This window comes from Varroa destructor, unplaced genomic scaffold, assembly GCF_002443255.2.
Source record: "Varroa destructor unplaced genomic scaffold, Vdes_3.0 BEIS01000001.1, whole genome shotgun sequence".
NCBI classification, from domain to species: Eukaryota; Metazoa; Arthropoda; class Arachnida; order Mesostigmata; family Varroidae; genus Varroa; species Varroa destructor.
Window position 1 is genome coordinate 36,718,537 of NW_019211454.1, and position 12,802 is coordinate 36,731,338.

General features: G+C 42.1%; 1 protein-coding gene across 2 annotated transcripts in view; it reads right to left on the bottom strand.

Annotated features, from left to right (window-relative positions):
- LOC111255318 (phosphatidylserine synthase 1-like) overlaps positions 1–12,802 on the bottom strand; it is a 35,613-nt gene that overhangs the window by 17,468 nt on the left and 5,343 nt on the right. For both annotated transcript variants that reach the window (XM_086978164.1, XM_086978161.1), the window contains exons 3-5: positions 10,606–10,777; positions 5,227–5,359; positions 4,527–4,803 (exon numbers count right to left, since the gene is read on the bottom strand). The gene's annotated coding sequence lies outside the window, so the exon portion shown is untranslated. The remainder of the gene's footprint in view (positions 1–4,526; positions 4,804–5,226; positions 5,360–10,605; positions 10,778–12,802) is intronic.

Consider the following 12,802-nt stretch of genomic DNA (forward strand, 5'->3'; position numbering starts at 1 on the left):
TTACATAAGCGTGTCGATAACATTTTAGGTTGGCTTTCTGCCTTTGAATTCCATAAGGGAATTAATATGATTACGATGCAGTGTGCAAAATTTCCGCTGGAAGTAATTGCAGTGAATAAAAAAAATAATAAACTGGCGAAAACCTTTTTGGAGGCTTTTGTGTTATAGTGTAAGGAAATCTGCCATGATGTACTTATTTTATCATAAATACGTGAATCAATCGAGACGAATCTTATACGCGTCTCCTGGTTATTAAATGAGACGACATAGTAAATGGTAATAAATAAGTCTACGATCTGAGCAGGTCGAGATCGACGACATTTGTAGCCTACAATGAAAAGCCTCCACGTTGAAGATGTCCAATTTTTTTGAACCTGTCTCTCGAGCGTCGTCACAATAAACAATTCTGAGGCAAGAAATAATCTAAATCTTCGTTCAAACACCCTTCAATATTCACTACCTAGAAATCTGGTAAACAATATGCAATATGTGTATAGATATATCTCTGATACACTGATCGGTTATGATCCGAAAATTATAATAATTTAATAGAGTTTGAAAAGTAATTAATCTAATTAATTTGATCTATGAGATAGTTAGCCTTTAACTAATAAAGAAGTAAATATACTGATAAATAGTTCACCTTTATATAGATGAATATCCGAGAAAATAGTTCTAGTTCATTATTGGAATATAAACGTTACTTGCAGTACGATTATGTGGTATCTTGATTTTGATTGCTTGTTGATCATCATTTCCTATGGCATGTCATACACTTCACAAGTCAGCTTTTTGCCGGCATCGACTGCCCTGTCTATATGACCTTGTCTCTTTCTACCTCCCCTAGTCTAGGCCCCTGTGCAATCCAATAACTCACTGCCTAAGCGAAGCTTAATTGTCTAGGTTCTCATATTATGGCACAGCAACATGAATCCTCTGGTACAGCTTTAGGCTTTATCTGCGCTTTTGCAGACTTTCTTGAGGTCACGGCATCTGCGAATCATTCGCACTTGTGCGAGTGAAGGCGGTGACCGCGCTTGATTAATCATTTGATATCGATGAGCTCTGAACCATAAAATCAGGCGTGTAGGTTGCATTTACAGCCTGTCTAGGGTTTGGTGCAGTGATACAGCTGAAAATTTGTCTCACATAATAGCAACTATTTGTACATAGCTCTGAGATCAATATAACATAAGTTCCCCTTTTGCGTTACCGTATGGCTTCATTTAAAGAAATTTCTTCCATATTTGATATCTTTGACAGAAATCACAAGCAGTCGTGCGGCGGCTGGGGCAAAGATGAACATCCGCGTCACCTGTACGTGACGGTAATACCAGAAGTATACGTTGTTAGACTTCTAACAGAGTTATAAATGACGAAAAAATTTCAAATTATTATTACACTTTTTGTTATATCTAATTTGATATTCTACAATCCATTATCATACCGCAGTGATATGCTATTCTAAATATAGCCCTACTTTAATAAATTAGTTTGATGCCATTAGACAGGGTATAGCATATGCGCAAGTCATCAGCTTTTCAATAAAAACAAATAGAAAACAAGTAACATGTAAGCAGCGACTAGGTTAAATGACGACGAAATAAAGCTACCCTCGTTGACAGTAACTTCCCCTAACGGCTTGACCAATTGGGTCGTGTTCCCATCTGTCCCAGTGACCACATAGTTCAAGTTATAAAGAAACATGGTAAATTCACAATGTAGCCTATATCAAACACGCCATCCCACAACATAGGTTAATGCAAAGGCGACCGGAAGACGCTTATTGGCCTAGCATTCGGTTTGTTCGAAAGCGCTGCTCTAATGGCTTTGAGGCACGACGAGGCCCAACAAACGTACAACGTGCACATAGGACAGCGCATCTGTCCTTGGCGTTCGCCGCCGGTTTTAAAACGATCAAACATCCAGTCGTAGCACTAACAGCTATTTGCCCCTCAAAACTCTGGCCCTTCTTAGTTTCACTCCGAAATTAAACCAAACACATCGCTCTCGCCCTTATGCTTAATATACATGCTATGTGACACATAAACAACAAATTCTCTAGACGAAACTCACATACTTTGCGGTAAGCGCTTAGTTGTCGCAGTCGTCGGGCTCGCTGTCTGCGAGCTGCGTGCTAGGAGCAAGATGGTGCACGTTGCAAACAACATAATTAGAAACACCGGTAATAGCAGCCCGGCAATATAAAGCAGGGCAGCAATATCGACGGATGGCGTTCTGCTATTGCCCAGCAACTATAGGGCAGAGGAGTGCATTTAAATAACATAGGTACCATTGATATGAAGCTGTCCAGTTACGGATGGTGTTCGTTCCTTTTCCTTCTCTTCCACAGCTCGTTTTGCTTTGCCTTGGCTATCCTTATGTCTCCTTTTCTTTAGGAGACATAGAGATAGATAAAGCAACGGTAACGGTCAGATATCCTACCCGGCCATTACCGTTTTTACCAAATTTTTGTCTTTAGCAGCTCATTTTCAATTCCACAACCTCACAATACGCTTTATTCCATTTTCTCTCTTCTCTACTGAGTTCTCCCGTTCACCGAGAACCGCCCGGACCCTACTCACCAGCAGGCCCTTACCTCATACACAGGTAACTGCTCCGTGCTCTCAATCGACAATGTGACCTACTATGGCGGTTTCGGCTTTCTTATGTCGCTCCGCGTGCTGCGTTGACGTGCATCGAATATTCAGCGATGCAAACAACGTCGTTTTTTTGCTATTTCTCTCCATCTCTCACTGTCCCGGTCGCTCACGCCATCGCTCTGTATAGCTCAACGTCAGCAGAGCGGCATGGTCATTTGGCCCCCGAGTCTGCAAGAGCGCTGGCTCGAATAGCGTCATAACGACCTAACGCTATCGCCGAGTGCACAGCTGCAGCATAACGAACAAGGTTGGCTCAGCAGGCTGACGAGACTAGAGCCGTTTTGGTTATGCGATCGGTGTCCATTTCACTACCCATTACTATAGAACATACACCGCTTGAGCAGTTATAGCATCACTACGACTGTCAAACTGTGATCTAGGTAGGCCCAATGATTAGGACGACTATAGTCGGTGAATAAGCCGTCGAAGCTGGGGCCCATCTGACCTAACAGCATGGCAAATCAAACGATGTTCAGTGCAACACGCTCTCTAACAATCATTGAGCGATGAAAGTACAGCAAGTGAAGCCAATATTCTTTTATTTCTGCCTGGTGGGTATGTTTGCGTCGTATGTGATCCTACTGACGAGCACCTAAAGCCGGGCCCATGGGGACTCATAGGGCCTTCGTAAAGGGATGCACTGCGATCGGCTGCGGCACCCTCATCCAGCGACTTTCGATCGTTGTATGTTCATCAGCTGCAGTCATCGCCTTCACTGTCTGCCTCTTCCCCATCCTAAACCATTCCATTCTGGTGGTGAGACAGGCAATGCAGAACATGAGGGTCCCTGCGTTCAAGTAGTGAGCACACTGTCCATCGCGTTCCCAGTCCTCAGGTAAGGGCGAGGGTTGGAAAGGATGGAGAAGGAACGCGTCACAAAGCAGAAGAGACTAACGGAAGAAAAAAAAGTACAAGAGAAGGAAAGAAGGGCACTCGAAACCGCTAGAAGAGGTGTACTGCAAAGTGTACTACAGCAGTGTGTTTACACCGTACCACTGCCACTTATTGAACGTACTTCTGCTTCATTTGGGTCGAACGATTTTGGGTAGTGGGCGTAATCCTGTTTGTATTTGCTGGTCGAATTCGAGCTTGGTGTTTTTTGGCAACTACACCGTGAGAGAACAGCAAACGAAGGACAACAGGATTACTGCTATCGAACATATGTAAGTTAGTCGGCGGCCGATGACAAGTATCATTTTAAAATAGGGATCCTGAACAAGTTAAAGTTACTGCTTTTATTTTGTTGGTTAGCATCTTGACAGAAGGTTTTTTGTCACCACAGTGTGAGACTACTGTATTCAGTAGGCGAAGAGTAAAAGGCGCAGGAGAAAAAGACTGGATTTCTCTCAAAAAAAAATACCAGACTGTTTATGTTCCTCTTCCCACAGGTACGCTAGACCATACGTATTTAATTATAGCACGTTCACGCAGGTATGAGTGCGCAATAAACGCTAGAATGACCACTATGAGTAATCAGCCTGCTGGTAATTACACCGCTGCTAATTTGTTGATAAGAACAAACAAAATGTGAAATAAAAGATTCGCCTCTAAAATTTCGATTGCTTTGGTACCCGTAGTTTTTTTATGGAAAATGTTAGTATATAGGCAAATGCTAACTTGTCATATATCACTTAGGACCAAAATGGAACTGCACAGTATTCTCTAACTGATCTGCTCGTTGCGATTTGGACCTATTTTTCGTTATTCAACAAATATGATTAATTTTCCACCTGGTTTCGATGAAGCGTAGAAAAACAGAAATATATATATATATAGACATATATGTATATGTATATAGAAGACGGTTAAGGGTCAGGTTAAAAGGCCATATTATCTGGGCGGTCGATTCGTTAGTCTACTTACCTTCTCTTGGCCTAAAGTCGTTCCGCCCTGAGAGCTATACTTTACTCTAACGGGTGGAGATCGACGCGCCTCGTTCCACTATTAGCGGCCTCAGCCTTAAGAAGAAGAATGCTTGAGTAAGTGAGCATTCTTTTTGATGGTGGCTTTTACTGGATCGTTAGAAAACAATATTTAATGACACCGCTTTTGCCTTCACCTCCACAATCCGGTCCTCGAAGAAGAGTCCAACGAATCCCTTGAGAAAGTGAGAAGACGTCTATGTGCTATCCTTCTTGTGCTGAAAAAGACCAATGAGCTTTCGAAATCCATATTGTGGAAACGGTCCTAGAACAATTATGCGGACACGATAGAGGTCACGCGAGAGCAGCATAGAAGTTGCGTACGTGCAACATTTTGTCAGGGTGCTAGTCATGTTAGGTTAAAGACTAACGGAAGTAGCCGGGCACTACAATGAGTACACGTACAATGGTACTCGCTACAGGTGGTCGAGTAGGTGGCAACGCTGTTAGACATGCGGTGGCTGATACTTTTTATACATTTTCTATCGACTTTTCTCGTTTGAGAGCCATCAGCGGCACACGGCAGGTCAAACTAGTCCGATTTAGTTTCCAGCTAGCTGTGCTACGGGAGCCTACAGGAATTGTACTTCCAGTATTATATCGCTAATGCTAATTAGCTCAGGAAGCTGCTAGCGTCATACCTAAGGCTAACGGATTTGGCTGCCATTAGAAATCGTATTAAACGCTTTCGTCATCTCCACGCTTGGCTGTAGAAGACGTGAACGGTCATGGGAAGAGGATGTATGCTAGCGACGGCTGATAACGGCTGGAAGGCTGGAACAGCACGGGAAGTTAAACGAGCTGAGTTTAGTAGATGAGTTATTTTAGTAAAAGTTTAGAATAAACAGCTTACGCTATATATTCGTCTAGTAAGTACATCGTTTCTCGACGAAACAAACTAGAAAAAATTCACTAACAGTTATGTAGAAAGGAATAATTGGAAGAACAAATGCTAGCGGGGAGGCATGAATAGGAAACTTGCGCTAAAAATATACAAAGACATCACCAATAATTCTCCACTTCTACAAAATTAGTAGAATCAGTAAAATGACATTTAGAGTTAGAACGAGATGAGCGTCTGCCTAGCTCACCCCCTATATAATTATCGTGATAACAGATAACAACGTTTTGAGGTCCACAGCTCAATCAAACGTCAATATCTCTTATAGTAGTGATAATAAATCTGTTTACTATAGAACCTTTCTTAATGTTTTATTTTCTCACTTAACACTAATTGAACAAATTCGAGTAAAGACTGCACAACAAAGTTGCAAGCCAGTCAATTTTTTCTCATTTTTTTAAAGTGTCGTTTTAATCGGGATTTACTAAGGAAGTAAAAATCCCACAGTACGGGAAACGGTACTATTTTAATGAAATAATTTGTAGGACTCATCGGTTTGCTGGATGTTGCTTGCTTTTTAGCTAAGAGAAAAACTGAGTAGAAAAATATTGTAAAAAGTGTTAAATTATTAAGCAACTATTGCGGAATGTTGTCAAATATCCTTCAAGGGACTTTTCTTTTTAGCGCTGGTTCTTCTGAGTATTTAATTCTTGTCGATTTCCATAGAAATCGATCCTTTCGAAAAAGCTCCTGGGGTCCATAAAGAAATATTAGGGGCATTAGCAGTTAGTCCAGCTCGTAAGCGAAGCGATAAAGTGGCGTCTAACAGCACATTTACTGCAAACACGTTCCAAATGGTCAAACTATAGTTGAGCAAAGAGGTTCACGACTCTGGCTGAAGCTGTACTGAAAGCCTCGCTGTGTCTATTCTTGAAGGTATCACTTCAGTCGGTCGTCGCTTTCAAACTCAATCAAAACCTATTGGAGTCGACACCAGCGAACATCCGTGAAGGCCGCAGGCCGCTTCAAGGTCGAAAGCGTGATTTCTTTGAACACTGACTTCGTCGCTGGTACTGCCTTTTCCTGCCGCTTTTCTGGAAGTGCCAAACATAATTTCGTTGCTTCTGGAGACAATGCGCGTGTAGGTGTTTGAGGAAATACGTCGCGCCACCCATAGCACCTAACTTCTCCTTGTACTGGCCCTTTATCGTTTTGGTTCAATACTTTTTCCCCTCTAACGGTCAATAACTTTTCAGCACAGCTTCGTTTATCTGAGTAAAAAGGGAGTAAAACCTGTACTGGTAGTAGTAGCAGCCGCCATTTCCAAGGTTTCCAATTCGCCTGTTGTGCCGCACTACCGCCTGTCTACCTTACTTGCTAGCCAAGAACTGGCAACGTGCCATGAATTCGTAGCTGTACAATACCACATGTTCGCGCCTGTACGGGGCTTTTAAAAAGAGGAAGACGGATCTTCCGTTCTCGGGGCGGCATTAAAATGAGGAAAGATTGCCGGTATCGACAGAAGCAGAGCGAAATCCGGTCTGCTCCTGCCTTGGTCTGCCTCTGAATCATCCAGCTGTTCGAAGAAACTGAGTGATGCTGGTGCTTGCAACAACCGCTGGACAACGTGCAACGATTCTTCGTGCCATTTTTGGCTGCTCGGTCTCAACCCCGGATGCACGTTACGTTCCTGTTACTGCATCGGCTTCTTCTCGTTTAGCAGCAAGAATAGCGATAACGGCAATGAAAAAGGGCGACGGGAACGAGGGTAGAGAAGCGAAAAGCGAGGAGCCCGTCACCATTATCCGGTTGCCTCACCGCCGGTCTAACTCTCTGACTATCTATCTAACCGACGGATCGAACGAATTAACGAGCAAATGTTCGCCGTCTCCGCTACCGCCGTCTCGTGTCTCAGATTTCTCTCTCTTTTTTCCGGCTTTTCGTCGCCTTTCAGTTTCTCATGTTTCTCGTCGTTTCGGCTCATACATGCGCCATCAGTTCTAAACATAGCTCTGCCTTGGAAAGCTGACGACGGCGACAGCAGCGGCCAGGAGAGGAGGCGATGGCGAACGACCGGAGCGATCATTCCCGTCGTGACACCCTGGGCCCGTTCTTTAAGAACGATGACAAAACTGCCAAATGATCGTTACTCAACACAGACTATCTAAGTACTATCACTATACTGCACTTCATTCCATCGTTGTGTGCATTATATGGTAATGATAAGATGAAGGAGAACGATTTGGCGATATTGAAACGACACTAGTAGCCAAGGCTGTCAAGAACATCATTTTACAATCATGCCGCGAATTCGACTGGTCGTTGATTCAAGACCTGAACTGGTCTTCCTCTTTATTCTCCACGCAAGCATCGCTGGCGAAATGCAGGAAATGAGGATTGCGTCGACTTTAGAGGGTTCGCGCGCTTCGAGTTCTTCCAGTTTGAACTTGTCGTCTAAACTCCCGCCGACCTCTGGTAGAGCTGCGTTTCCCGCACCTTTGACAGTTTAGATATTCAAAGCATCCCGAACCGTCCTCTGGGACGAGGCGGGAATACAAAATGTAAAATCCGTCAGACCGAGCAAAAAAGTAGATTGTGACATACATGCGTACCACATCAATAGTGTAATGACCCATCTAGGCATAAGAGATCTACATGACGGATATAATTTTATCATAGTGAGATACATATATGTATCATATGGTACGAGTCGAAGGGAGTTTGACAGTTAGGAATGAAGAAATTTATCAGTCAGTAATGATACGTTTGAAATAGGTTAACAGCTGAGGCAGAGCCCCCTTTTTGTATTTGTTGTATAGGCAAATCGATGTTTTCGTAAAAACGATAGAAACCATCACAGGCATCATGGCTTGATATATCACTCGAGTCTATAGCCTTTCTTTAGAGTGTTTCTTCTTCGTTTTCTGTGTTGTCACCTCTAGTGGCTGTTGCAGCACCGCTGAATGACGTAAGTAGCTATGGGACGCGATAAAAGGAGCGAAGAGTTTGTGCATAAACGGAAGTTCTAAGCAGATCAGTAGCTTAAGGGAAAGTGTGATCGCTGCTGCCAGTTATGTAAATTTCAAGTAACCTGTTTTAGGAGGACGACTGGACCGTAAACATCATCAGGACAGTCGTGTGCTCTGTTGACTTTTGGCTGCTCCGCCGTCACGCGGAAAGGAGACTCTCCAAACAGTCGACCAGCCTATCTCTTTCTTTGCACACACAAAGAAGAGCAACTTTTCTTTTTTCCTTCTTTTTCCCCCCATCTTTGAATAGTTGCTATTATCTAAAAACAGTGAGTATTAATGTACAATGCTTGAATTCAAGGTACATTACTTTCCGCGAACCACCGTCTGATGTCTAGTTCTCGCAGTGATATCGTTTTAGGTAAATAGCTTCACCCGTGGTATAGGCGAAATTAATTACATAAGCAGATAAATCACGTATTTACTTGAGAGTAGATCAGATTAATGAGTGCTTATAGAAATGATGTCGTTGCTGTACATAACCTGTTCAATTTAATACGCTATATCGTTAGGCGTACACGGAGCTACTGTAGAACAGGCTTACCTTTGAAACCTGCATCACGTTACAAGATGCTGGAAATTACGTGAGAGATTTTTGTATGAGGAAGTTTGATCCAGCAATCCCATTCTTCTCAATAGCCTTATTATATGTATGGTATTAATGTACCTTGCTATTATATACCGATTTATATATTTATGAGCAGAGCAACAAGAGGTAAATGTAATATTTTACAAAGCTAATTCCTTGGTAATACGTCTAGTATAAACTGCGAGATCCAAACGGTACCCCTTACCTTACCTTACCTAGTCTGACATGAACCATAATAATTTCCTATTGTGCTAATACCGCAAACGTAAAATTATCGAACAAAACCAGCCCTCTGGCTTGATTTCGAAAGATATTATTGCTAAAAAAAAATTAGTTGCTGGAGATTTGGTTTATCATCATGGGGCGTTAATCCTAAAATTTCTTTGATATGATCGTACATTAGTTAACTTGTAGCTGCCCCTTTACGCCGTAAATGGACCGACTGTTAGCAGGAATTGCCTGCATGTCTATCAAAGTGTACAGACTGCATTCATAAATTTTATTATTATATATTTAAATAAAAAGGTACTAGAGAAATGTGTGCAATACTAAAGTAGTACAGGGCCCTTTGAAAGTGAGCGATTTTATGTTTACGATAACAGAGTCGTATGCGAATATATAATATGATTTGGTTAGAATGAGAACATTCAGCAAATGCCATACTTTTTTTTGTTAGCACACCAACGTGTCCTTTGGCGTCGTCAACCGTCACCCCACAGAGCTGGGCTGTAAAGAGCAGGTTTCTATGTACAGCCAGCGGACCGGTTGCTATTGATACAATGAGCGAGGTAAAAAGGGTCATTCGTTAGGTCGATGGCAAATAGCTCGTGACCTAATGGCTCGACCAGAGGCGTCTGCCTAATATGTAGATAAACCAACAGGGCCATGAGGCCAAAGTCACTGGCAAGCTTCTCCTTTCTGGATAGTTGATCTGTTCGTTATTTCGTCATGTTGCTTTAAAGCTCTCTTTCCTTTCTCCATACGATCGTTGTTGTTTTTGCTGCCATCGCTGTTCCAGTCATTATTATTATTATTATTAGAATCAGAGGTGGCAGTTCCTCTTCGCCGCACATCTTCTCTTCGAAGGCAATTTGCTTGGGCCACTGATCGTCGGCTGTCGTAGCTGGTTTTATTCGTTGCTTTGCTCGCAGCGAACGCAGTCTTCTGCAGTTCTCTCCTTCGTAACGTCTGTTGCAGTGCCTGGGCCCCGGCAATCGTCAGAGAGGCCGAGGAAGCAGAAATAGGGATAGCGGCGTTGGTATTACAGGGTGGCACCGGCGGGGTCGGCAGATGCCTCAACGGTTGTGGCGCTGCCACGGCTACAATGCTTTACTCCCCTACGAATGTTGCATGGGACTGTACAAACTTTTGAGGGCACTACGATAATCAGATATTGCTGGTTTGAATAGAGTCGACCATAGAGAAAGTAGTCAAGGATAGGGGTAAGAGATGGAAGAGCGTGGAAAAATTCGGCTAGGCAGAGAAGTCAGGGCGAAAGATAGGCAAAACGGGACTAAAAAGATGGCTGAGGGGAGGAAGGCGGGGAGAAGATCGGACCAACCTGCTAAAACAAGAGGCGAGCGCTGTGGCTGTTGGCGGCCTTGGTCCTCGACGAGCGTAACGGCGGTCGGAGGTCGGCGGCCGTTATTGGCACTGGTAGCTATGGCACAAAGGGCAAGGACGCTGTTTCAGTTTTCTCTCGTGTGTTAACGGTACGGTACGAGTAAACTTACCTAGAGAGAAAGTTGCAGGAAGAGACAATTGACTAATTGTCTGAATCCGTTAAAGTATGTATCAGGGGATCTGCGTACTTGCAAATATATATATATATACCAAGAGGTAAATTTGACATAATACGGTAACAAGTCGGGTATCTAAAACGCACGTTTACGAAGAACCTAGTATATGAGTGAAGAAACAGTAGAATAATAGGAATGAAACTGTAAAGGCTTGTTCGAACGAAGCTCAGGCTAAACCGGAGAAATCGATAAAAAAAAAACAAAGCGAAAGACTTGCGCAAATGACAGTATCGCGATGCAGCATGAAACAGCGAGAAAGAAATGTTTGATTGCTCACGTTCATCTAAATGAATTAGGTGACATAATGAGGGTATTATTTGTGCTTTAAATTGTCTTCCTATCTTAGGTGCGTTGACTGCTGAGGTTCAAATAACCTTTTGAAAAAAGTGTGGTAATGGCGAGCGAGGAGTGAACATTTTCTTGCTTCAGAATCTATGAGACTTCGAGATGGTGCGTAGGATGAAATGCTGACAAACGCACAAAGAACTTTCGATCACATTAAGCATATCACACCTCTAACCAAGTCGGTGGTCAGCTAGGAAAGCCTCTCTTAACAGGTAATTTTTCTGGCTGAAACAGGCACAGAACGTCGTAAGAAAAAAAAATTCACGAGAACCTCGTTGTCGACGTCAGCGACTGCTTGACGTGCTGAAATGATTACTGACGTAGTCTTTTCAGGGTTATTGGCGTATCAGCGCGTCGATCTGATGCATTAGTTTGGGTAATACGTGGAAAAAACCCAACGCTAATATCGCTCCAGCAACTGGTACCGATCTGAAGTCGGCCGGATTTTTCGGCAAATGCTCTCTGTGATCCACGCACGAGATCACGCCTACTTGTTGGTTCGCTATGGTGCTTATAGTCTCCAGGTTACATATATATATATATATATATATATAGTTCGTTCTAGCACTAAAGGAACGGCCATGTATTTTACCTAGTTGTTCATGGTTAATAAAAGCAGTCTTTAGTCTACTGACACGTCTAAGGGGACAGACCAATCTTTTCAAGCAGAAATTTAAAACCGAACAGAAAACAGAAATACGTGATGATGTTGCCAACCGCTTGTTGTAATAAACTTTTCAAAAAATAGCTTTTAAATCTATCTCCAAATATAGGGTGGAAGTTTTTTTTAACATTAAACATCTTAAACACTAAACTAAAACAAGTTAAGGAACTTAGAATGAAGTTGAAACTTGCCAAAATCTGGTTACTGAGTAATATTTTTAATTTTTACTCATTGGTAGCTTTTCTATACTACCTGCTATACTACTATAATACTACAAGATGAATCAACGTTAAGCATTCTAAGCGCAGAAACGGTAACTTTGCTAATAAGATCTAATTAGCTAATAAGAAACCTTTGCTCTTTGGTATAGTTAATGATATTTTATTGCCAAAAAAAATAGTAAAAAAACATCCCAACAGTAATTGGGCAAGCTCCACTATCAGAAGATGGCGTACTTTAAGAAAGGAAATTACCAAGTCAACGAATCCGTAAAATAAGTCTGTGGGACAAGTTTTACTCATCACTCTGTTTGACCATTACACATTAGAATTGTTCTGAGATTATTCGGGTTACCAAAAGCTTTGTACATGTTATTAAACGTTCACGGACATCTTGGATCCCATATCTAGAGGTGTCCAACGTGCGTGATGATACTATTAGCATGTTTTTTTATTTATTAGATGCGTCCGTAATTTAAAGGCTTAGCGAGACATACGTCCCATTACAATTCGTAACGAAAAGTTACAGTATATGTGCATGACAACATACTGAAAGCAAAAAATCTGTCATATATATATAAAACCATATATATATATATATATATATAAAGGACATTTAAAGAAAAAGTAAGCAATTAAACTAATATTGTGTTAAATTTATTTTGTGTACTTATGGACTCGTTTATGAAATTCTGAGAAAACAGTTTCAGCTTCTGAATTTGATTGCGCACG